The following is a 9,925-nucleotide window of genomic DNA, read 5'->3' as shown; positions in this document are numbered from 1 at the left end:
CATTAGGTTTTGGAGGCAGATATGCTGGAGAAATCCAGTAGAATTTCTGAAAAGTGGGTCTTTTGCGTCCTGTGTCTGAAGCAAAGGAGACAGCATGGGATGGTTTGGAAAGAGGAGCCCTGAGTTTCCCAATCATGGAGCAGAAGAGACAGAAAGATCTTCCTAGATGGGGCCTGAAGATGGGGAGTCTTGTTTCCTCTTTAAGGAGGTAGAGTGCATTATAGCTTGGATAAAATTCTGACTTACCAGGCCAGGTCGTCCTGAGACATGACTTACCCTTGTGTTCATTCAGGCCAAAGTCAAAGCAGTTGTTGGGACCTGCTGACATGCCCCGAGGGCATACTGTGGTTCTCAGGAGTAATAGTTCCCAGAGTTCTTTGAAAAGGGAAGATAGGTGAGATAGTTTCCAAGGGAGTTGGTCTTCCTGTTCCAAGCACGGGACTGACCGAATCTAGGCTCTGTAATATGGGTACCTCTGCTATTCAGCACAAACTGGAACCCTTCTATAGTTGAGCCCATGGTCATTCTTCCAGGCTGTGCTGAATCCTTTCTGGTGTTACATGTAACAGAAAAAAAGTTATATTTTATCTTTCTTCTAGCATTTGATGTGTGGATCATTTGACTTATGGTGTAAGTTATACTTTATCTAGTATGCTAATGGTAGGTTCTTAGAGATGGAAAGGGCCTCAGTGTTATCTAGTCCGCTTCATGTGTGTGCCATCTGTGTAAGAGCTGTGAACAATGGTCATTATCCTGTGACTTAGCACCTCCTGTCATAGAGCGCTCACTTCCCTGCTGCAGAGGACCATGGTGAAGGCTGAGAGCTCTGGCTGAGTTTCAGCCCAGAATGTGTGTCTTACTGGCTGTAAGTGACCTTAATTGAGTTGACTATTATTAAACAAAGTTACTCATCTCTAAAGTAGGAATATGACCAATAATAGTAAAAATAGCAACATCCTTAAGTTAATAAACTTATTATGAGGATCGAATGAATTAATATCTGAAAAGTCCTTAATACAGTATCTAGCACATAGTTAGCACTTAGTAAATGTCAGCTATTCTTTTCACTAAATCCTATTCTACTCATCTAATTGTTGGACAACTTTCCAAAATCTTTTATCCAAGGCTGCACATGGTACATGTTGAAACATTTGTTTATTAGTATTTTCCTCAGACGTGCTTCAGTTTAAACATCTTAATTGTTCTGTGGTTACCTGCCCCGTGTTCAGGGCATGCGCTCTCACACATGGTAAGAGGACAATCCATGAGAATATTTTCTTCCTGCTAATCACATTTCGTTCTTGGTATCCTCCAATCTATTACTACATCCATTTTATTTAGTGATTGCCCATTATGGGAAAGGAATTGTGCAATGATATACTAGAGAACTCTAAGGAAAATGGTGCTTTAACACTCAAACATTTGTAAATATTTTCTATAGAAAGTGACTACAGCTTTCTAAGCTTTTGAAAGGAAACTCTGACCTTCTCCTCCCTGCCATCCCACCAAGAGAAAAACTCTTGAATGGTGAAACAGACTAAGTTTAATTGTCTGTTGGTATGTTCCAGGTTTGGTTAAATACCTTCTCATTTAAGGACATTAAAATAATCTATGAAATATGTAAGCAAGGGAAAGGGTGTAATACCTTAAGCACTTGGTAGAAAAACTTATACTTGAAAGCAATTTTTAGAAAGGGAAGAGGAACATTTTTTAGAAATTATTGTTTTCATGTTCATAAGAATCAAAAAGAGAAGGCAGTACAACAGAGATGAACTGAAAATACATAGATGAAATTTCTATAATATAAGAAAACAAACAGATGAAAATGAAATTGATTTTGAAATTGCAGATAGAAATGAATAAAGAACCGAAAAATATTTTAAATAAATTTTAGTAAGAACTGATATTGGGAAAAGAAGCAAGGCTCTGAAAGAATAAATACAAGGTAATAAGGAAAATAAGAGGAAAATATTTCTCTCAAAAAAGGGAATCCCTAAAAATGCTATCAACAGTTCTCTCTGCAGAAATATTGCAGGTCAGGAGAAATGGGATGATATACTCAAAGTGCTGAAAGAAAGAAACTGTCAACCAAAAATGCTTTTCCAACATAATTTTCCTTTAGAGAGGAATGGGAGATAAAGACTTTCCCTATGAAAAAGAAGCTGAGGTAGGTGATCGCTCCTAGATGTGGTATACAAGATAGCACTGAAAAGAGTTCATTAACCTGAAAGTAAAGGTCACTGATTTGTAACATAAAAAATGAAAATATACAACATACTGGTGAAGATACGTATATGGTTAGATTCAGATTTATTTCTGAATTTATAATTACATAATGATGTGGTAACAAATTAAAGAACAAAAGTATTAAAAATAACTATAGGTAAAATAATGTGTTAATGGATATGCAATATAAAAAGAGATAAATTGTGACATGAAAAACATAAATAGGGAGTAAAAGGGTAAAGTTTTTCATGTGGTTTAAGTTAGGTTGTTATCAGCATAAACAGTTTTATTTATGATACCTTATGTAGGACTCTTGGTAACCAAAAAGTAAGTATCTATAGTAGATTCAGAAAATATGATAAAGAGAAGGGAATAAAGACATACCACTGTAGAAAATCATCAATTGACAAAGGTAGGCAGCAAGAGAGGAAAAAAGAACTTGGGAACTACCAAACAGCTAGAAAACAATCAATAATATGGCACTAATAAGTACTTACCTATTGAAATTACTCTAAATGTAAATGTATTGCATTCTTCAATTAAATGATATAGAGTGAATAGATAGATTTAAAAAAGACTCAAGTATATGCTGTTTACAGAGACTCACTACAGCTTTAAGGACACATAGGTTCAAAGTGAAAGAATGGAAAATATATTCCATGGAAGTGGACCTATAATGAGAGTGGAGAAAAACAGACTTTAAGCCAAAAATGGTATTAAAAGGCAAAGGTCATTGTATGAAGATGAGGAGTCAATTTATTCAAAAATCTATAGCAATTGTAAATATATGTGTACCCAACATTGGAGCCACTAAATATAGTAAGCATATACTATATACTAGCAGATAACAGATTTGAAGGGAGAAAGAGAAAACAATACAACAATCATAAGGAATTTTAATACACAACTTTCTACAATGGATTAATCATGCAGACAGAAAGTCAACAAAAAACCCTTGGGCTTGAGTCACACTTTAGACAAGTGGCCCTACCAGACTTATACAGAACATTTAATCCAACAGGAGCAGAGTACATATTCTTCTCAAGTGCATCGGAAAATTCTTCAGGATAGATCATATGATTGCTCAGAAAACAAGTCTTAGCAAATTTAAAAAGACTGAAGTCATACCAAGTACCTTTTCTGACCACAGTGGTATGAAACTAGAAATAGGTAACAGGAGAAAACCTGAAAAGTCACAAGCATATGGAAAGTAAAGATACTTCTGAACAACCAATGGTTCAAACAAGAAATCAAAATGAAACTTAAAAAACAAAGGACACAAATGAAAATGGAAACACAACATCCCAAAACATGTGGGGATGCTGCAAGAGCAGTTGTACGTGAGATGTTTATAGCAATAGATGCTTATGTTAAGAAAAAATAAAGACCACAAGTAAACAACTCAATTTTAGACTTCAAGGAACTAAAAAAGAACAAACTAAGTCCAAAGATAACAAAAGGAAGATCAGAGCAGAAACAAATGAAATAGAACAAAACAATAGAAAGGACCAATGAAAGTAAGAGTTGATAGTTGGAAGTTGAACAATAAAGGAGGGGAAAAAAGGAAAGGAAACAAATAAAAATAATTTTAATAATATATTTAATTTAATGCAGCATACTGGAGTTCTTATCATTTCAAGATGCAATCAATATTCTAAAATACTATTGAAATATAATATTCCAAATCCAGAGCATAATTTACAGTTGTAACACATCTCAATTTGGACTAGCACACTTCAAGATTTCCACAGTCACATAGGCTAGATGTTAAATATTTGGAGTAGCTGTGGGTTCAGATCCTGATGCTGATTGAACAGAGGTAAAATCCCCTATGTTTGGGTTTTTCCTCACTCACAGACAGAGGCCAATGTCCTAGACATATAATATGGAAGACGGATGGTGGAAACCTGCCCTATTAAAGGGATGCCCATATGGGGCAACAATCCTATGGATATCATGGTAGGAATTTGGCAGGTGCACTAAAGTAGGGCATGTTGATGCCAATCAGAGTAACACCCTTTCAGGTTTGGAAGGTGATTGGAATTGAGAAGCAGAGCTCTCCATGTGCTCACCTGAGGTAGACACTGAGTCCGTGATATAAGTGGATGGGGGTACTGCAACAATGCAAAGATAGGCTGGATCGAGACATATTCCTCCTGCACCCTCTGAGGCACAAAATGCCAACAAGTGCTGTTTTGTCTGCCAGCAAAAGAGACAGAAAGTACAGATGGCTACGTGGCAGATTCCCTGGTGGACAAGGCCTGATCACAGTTGTCAAGTGAGACTGACGCTGATAACCTGGGGGACCTTACATGAATAGATTTTGATTCTGGACTGGGCTTTGTTAATTTGGTCATAGGTGCAAGTGCTCAGTGCTAAAAAAGAATGGGAACAGAAGCTACTAAACCCTGGTAGCCAGCATTTCTTCACAACAAGGATAACACTTTAAAGCCCATGATGTTAAAAAATGGACATAGATACTCCCTGACTTCAAGTGCCATATTAAAAAGCTACAGTAATCAAAGCAGTATGGTACTGGCATGAGAATAGACACATAGATCAAGGGAACAGAAAAGAGAGCTCAGAAATCAACCCACCTGTATATGGTCAATAAATATATGACAAAGAGCCATGAATAAACATAAAAGAAAAGACAGTCTCTTCAATAAATAGTTTTGGGAATACTGGACAGCAAGATGCAAGAGAATGAAACTGGATTACTCCCTAACAGCATACACAAAATTAAACTAGAAATGGATTAAAGACCTAAATATAAGACATGAAACCATAAAATTCTCAGAAGAAAACATAGGGAGTAATCTCTTGAATGTAAGCATGAATAACTTTTTTCTGGACACATCTTCCAAAGCAAGGAGAACAAAAGCAGAAATAAACAAGTGGGACTTCATCAAACTAAAAAACTACTAAACAGCACAGGATGCATCAACAAAACAAAAAGGCAACCTACAGTATGGAAGAATATACTCATAAATGCTATATCTGGTAAGGGTTTAACATCCAAAACATATGAAGAACTCATATGTCTCAACACTAAAAAAACAAATAGACCAATTAAAAAATATGCAAAGGACGTGAATAGACATTTCTCCAAAGAAGAATGTGGATGGCCAACAGGTACATGAAAAGATGCTGCACATTGCTACTCATTAGGGAAATGCAAATCAAAACCACAGTGAGGTATCACCTCACTTTAGTTGTAAAGGCCACTCTCCAAAGGACAAGAAATAAGTGCTGGTGAGAATTGTGGATCAAAGGGAACCCTCCTACACTTTTGGTGGGAATACTAATGGTGCAACCACTGTGGAAAGCAGTATGGAGGTTCCCCCCAACAAAAACTAAAAATAGAAATACCATATGATTCAGGAACTGCACTTCTAGGAATTTACCTGAAAAAATCAAAATCTCTGATTCAAAAAAGAGACCCTAAGTTTATTGCTGCATTATTTATAATAGCCAAGATATGGAAACAAAGTGGCCGTCAATAGATGAATGGATAAAGAAGAAGTGGTATATATATATACAATGGAATATTATTCAGCCATAAACAAGAAAATAAATCCTTGCAACAACACAGATAGACTTTGAGGATATTATGCTAAGTGCAGTAAGCCAGGTGGAGAAATATGACTTGACATATATGTGGAATCTAAAAACAAAATAAAACAAAATGAACAAAACAGCAACAAACTCATAAACACTGAGAAGTGACTGGTTATTACCATGGAGAAGTGGTTGGGGTGTGTGGGTGAAACAGGGGAAGGGGATAAGGAGGCACAAAAGCTCAATCATAACATGAATTAGTCATGGGGGTTAAAGTACAGTATAGAGAATGTAGTTAGCAGTTATGTAACTTCTTTCTATATTGACAGATAGTAACTAGTTGTGGTAAGGATTTAATAATGTATATAACTGTTGAATCACTATGTTGTATACTTGAAACCAATATAATATTGTGTATTAAATATACTTCAATAAAAAAAATAAAAAACCCCAATGGACTGAGAAATATCTTCCTAAGAGTACTGGTTTGATAGAGAATTGGAACTGGCAATTAAAGCATTAGTTATTTAAAATAAGGAGGATAAATGCATGAAGGGCTGGCTTACATGTCTTCACAAGTGTGTGCTCACATTCAATATGAAAATGAATGGGGCTAAAGAACTATATATATAATTCCCACAGGATAGATTTCTGGGTTTTTTTTGGTAGATCTGGGGAAGGATACTGCTATGACTATGCAGTTCTTGCCAATGGCAGAGTACACTTTATGCTCTTTTCTTTCTTCCCCATATTACTTTATCATTTTTAATCCCTACCTGATGCAATGGTCGCAGGACTGGGGTTGCATCTAGAAGGGCTTGATGCAGAGATAATTTCTATGCAAGAAACTGTAACTGTGTTTTAAAATCATGTAACTATGTTTTAAGTCCAAACTCCTAAGGGCAGGAAAGGGTGTACTTACTTTGACTCCATCTGGCAAAGTTGGTTTTCTAGTGATCAGGATAGGCCACTAGTTCTGTATCTTTCTAACCTGACCTTAAGTGAATAGAAATGGACTGATGAGGAAGACCTTGCTGGACTAGTATGGCTACTTGCTTAATAGACCAGCCCAGAAGCTTTACCTAATGTCCCTTCCAAAGGAGGAAAAGGTAGAGGATAAATGGAGAGAAGCGGAATAGTAGCTCAGAGTAAGGGAATGATGAAATGAATTATGATGAAAGAAATACAGTATTACATGAACACATCACATAACCTCAGAGCAAAACATGATATTGCCTCTTACTCAGTTGTACCTGAACAGGTGAAGCCATATGTTTCTGACCACTCCTGCTTTTGGAAACTGACATGATCAAATGTAAACCCACAGACCTGAGTCCCCTTGTCCTGGGAGATCAAGGGGACTTCTTGGAGGGGGATGATTTTGGAGCGTATTTTAAGTGCATCCTAGCTGGGAACTATAGTCTCTATTATGACCTCATGTTAGCTATAAAATAGTCTCTCACTGAAGATTTTCCCCAGAGCAGCCTTCATGTCTTGGTTTCTCAGACTGTAGATGAAAGGATTTAGCATTGGGGTCACCACGATGTACATCACAGTGATCACTGCATCCCTTAGGCTGTAAGGGGTCAGAGGGCGGAAATATATGCCCATGACCATCCCATAAAACAAAGAAACAACTGTGATGTGGGACCCACAAGTGGAGAAGGTCTTGAGCACAACCTTAGTGGATGGAACCCTTAAGAGTGTGGAAAAGACCCGAACATAGGAGATGACGATGCATAGTAATGGCACAGGGAAAACATCAACCCCTAGATACATCATCTTCACATTGAACTGGATGTCAGAACAGGACAGCTTGAGTAAAGAGGCAATGTCACAGTAGAAGTTGACCACTTCCTGGTTTCCACAGAAGGACAGACTAGCTGTGAGCAGGGTGTGGGGGAGGGCATTGATACTTCCAACAGCCCAAGACCCAACAACTAGAAGGACACAAGTCCTTGGGCTCATAATTGTTGTGTAATGAAGTGGGCGGCTGATGGCCACAGCACGGTCATATGCCATTGCAGCCAAGATATAGCTGCCTGTGTTACCCAAGGCTAACATGAAACACATCTGTGGCAGGCATCCCCCAAAGGACATGGCTTTGTTGCCTAAGATGTGGTTGGCCAGAGTCTAGGGGATGATTACCGAGGAGAAAAGGATGTCGACAAAGGAGATGTTGGCAAGGAGAAAGTACATGGGGTTGTGGAGGCGAATGACAGCATGAATATCCAAGATGATGAGCAGGTTTCCTATCAGTGTGATGGGGTAAATGAAGAGGAAGAGGATGAAGAAGAAATCTTCCTGTTCCGGTGACCACCAACTCCCAGGATGATGAAGTCGAGGGTGGAGGACTGGTTGTCTCCTCTCATGGATCCTTCAGCAGGAAAGGGGAGGAGAATCCAAAATGATTAGTGAAGTTACTGTGTGTAATAATGTTCTAACCTGCTGATTTTTACTCCCGTGATTCTGTGTCCATACCAGGATTTACTAAATCCGTAGATGCCAATACATTGGGGGAAAAAATCCCTCTTGGTCAGTTGAGTTAATTGCCAATTAGCCCTGGACACTCATGTCTGAGAAGTGAGCAGTCTCTGAATCAGAGGTGCCCCTTCTCCCAACACCACACCATTATCACCCCAACACCTTGGGTTTAATCATTTAAAAAATAATTAAAGTTCATGTTTTATGTTCTAGAACTTCTCTTAGATCTTGTGGAAAAGTCAGAAATATGTGAAAAATACTGTTTATTCATCCACTTATTCATATCTACAATAGTCTCTGCTCCCAAGAACCTTACATCTTAATGGAGAAGGCAGAATCACACACCATTTTAATACATATGAAAATGGAAAGACAGTATTTTGGATTCCAATATCCAGATAGTTCTCTTCTTCCTGGACACCCAGCTTGACTGCATTACACACCTCCCTTGCACTGAGGTGTGGACATAGGACGGAGTTCCTGCCAAATCATCCATGTATTCCAGTTCTGCGCTTCCTCCAAATTCCTCCAAATTTCCTCTTGGGCCAGCTGGGTGCAAATGACTGAGGCTTAAAGGGATGGTGGAGTCAGTGGGTGGAATGAGCCAGTGTCCTTAGTCTTCTATATCCAGGAGGACCACCACCACCTTGGACACCCACTAGGACTGTTACTTAAGGGGAAATAGACTTTGTTCTTTTTAAACCATTATAGAATTTACGTACTTGTTACTGTAGTCCAGAGAACCAATATAATATTGTCTATCAGCAATACTTCATTTTAAAAAATAAAATAATTAAATGTTGCTTATTGTTTATCTGAAATGCACATTGAAAAAAGAATATCCTAAGTAATTGACTAATTTTTCTAAAAAGACATCTACTGAATACTTTAATCTGTAATTAATCACAAGTTTTCATTGTCCCCTGCAGTACACATTGGATTATATACTAGATGCAGGGGAAGCAGGTAAAAAAACATCTTTCCCTATAAATTTGTGCTTTTTTATTGCTGTAACTGAATGAATTTGCTTTTCTCTCTTAAAAATCTCCCTTTTCCATATGCACACAGAGTCACAATATCTCAGAATTGAGAGGGTTCAGTAAATGGGAGACCTCAGAAACTATGATGATCTGATGTGGTAGAGAAATGTAATATTTTAGAGGTGGGTGTCTCAGCAAAATGGCAGACTTAGCAGATGTTGACACATCCCATTCCTATAAAAACGTCTAGAATCTCTATATAAATAAGTACATAAAAAGACAAAAAATCCAAATCTAAGAGAAAGAATGGGGTTATTTAGGTGTGAGATAGAAAAGGACTCAAAAATAAGAGTTGTAATTCACATACAGCAGGGCGTTCCAGGTAAAGGTAGCCATATATCTTCATGGAGCAGGGAATTTATATTGAGCTTTCCTTTTCTGTGCTAGTACCTGAAGCATTGTCTCATTTGTAAAAATAAACCACTAGGAAAAAGTTTTGCCACATGAAGATTGCAAAGGAGAGACAAAAATGGATAGAATTCAGAGAAAATAGGATTGTCTGCAAAAGAAATCCTGAGTCTCTAGAGGAACAAATATAAACCAATGTTAAAAAATCAGTAGTTTTGTTACAATGAAGTAAAAGTAAGTTGTAAAATATTATTTTTAAAAGACTT

The 9,925-nt window shown here is 37.5% G+C and overlaps 1 pseudogene; it reads right to left on the bottom strand.

The window, feature by feature from the left end:
• Positions 1–7,227: 7,227 nt before the first annotated feature.
• On the bottom strand, positions 7,228–8,159 carry LOC108385926 (olfactory receptor 1A1-like; annotated as a pseudogene).
• Between the last annotated feature and the right edge of the window lie 1,766 nt (positions 8,160–9,925).

The sequence above is a fragment of the Manis javanica genome, chromosome 4 (assembly GCF_040802235.1).
Source record: "Manis javanica isolate MJ-LG chromosome 4, MJ_LKY, whole genome shotgun sequence".
Taxonomy (NCBI): Eukaryota; Metazoa; Chordata; class Mammalia; order Pholidota; family Manidae; genus Manis; species Manis javanica.
Note: the sequence above shows the minus strand (reverse complement) of the source record. Positions and strands in the feature narration are given on the sequence as shown.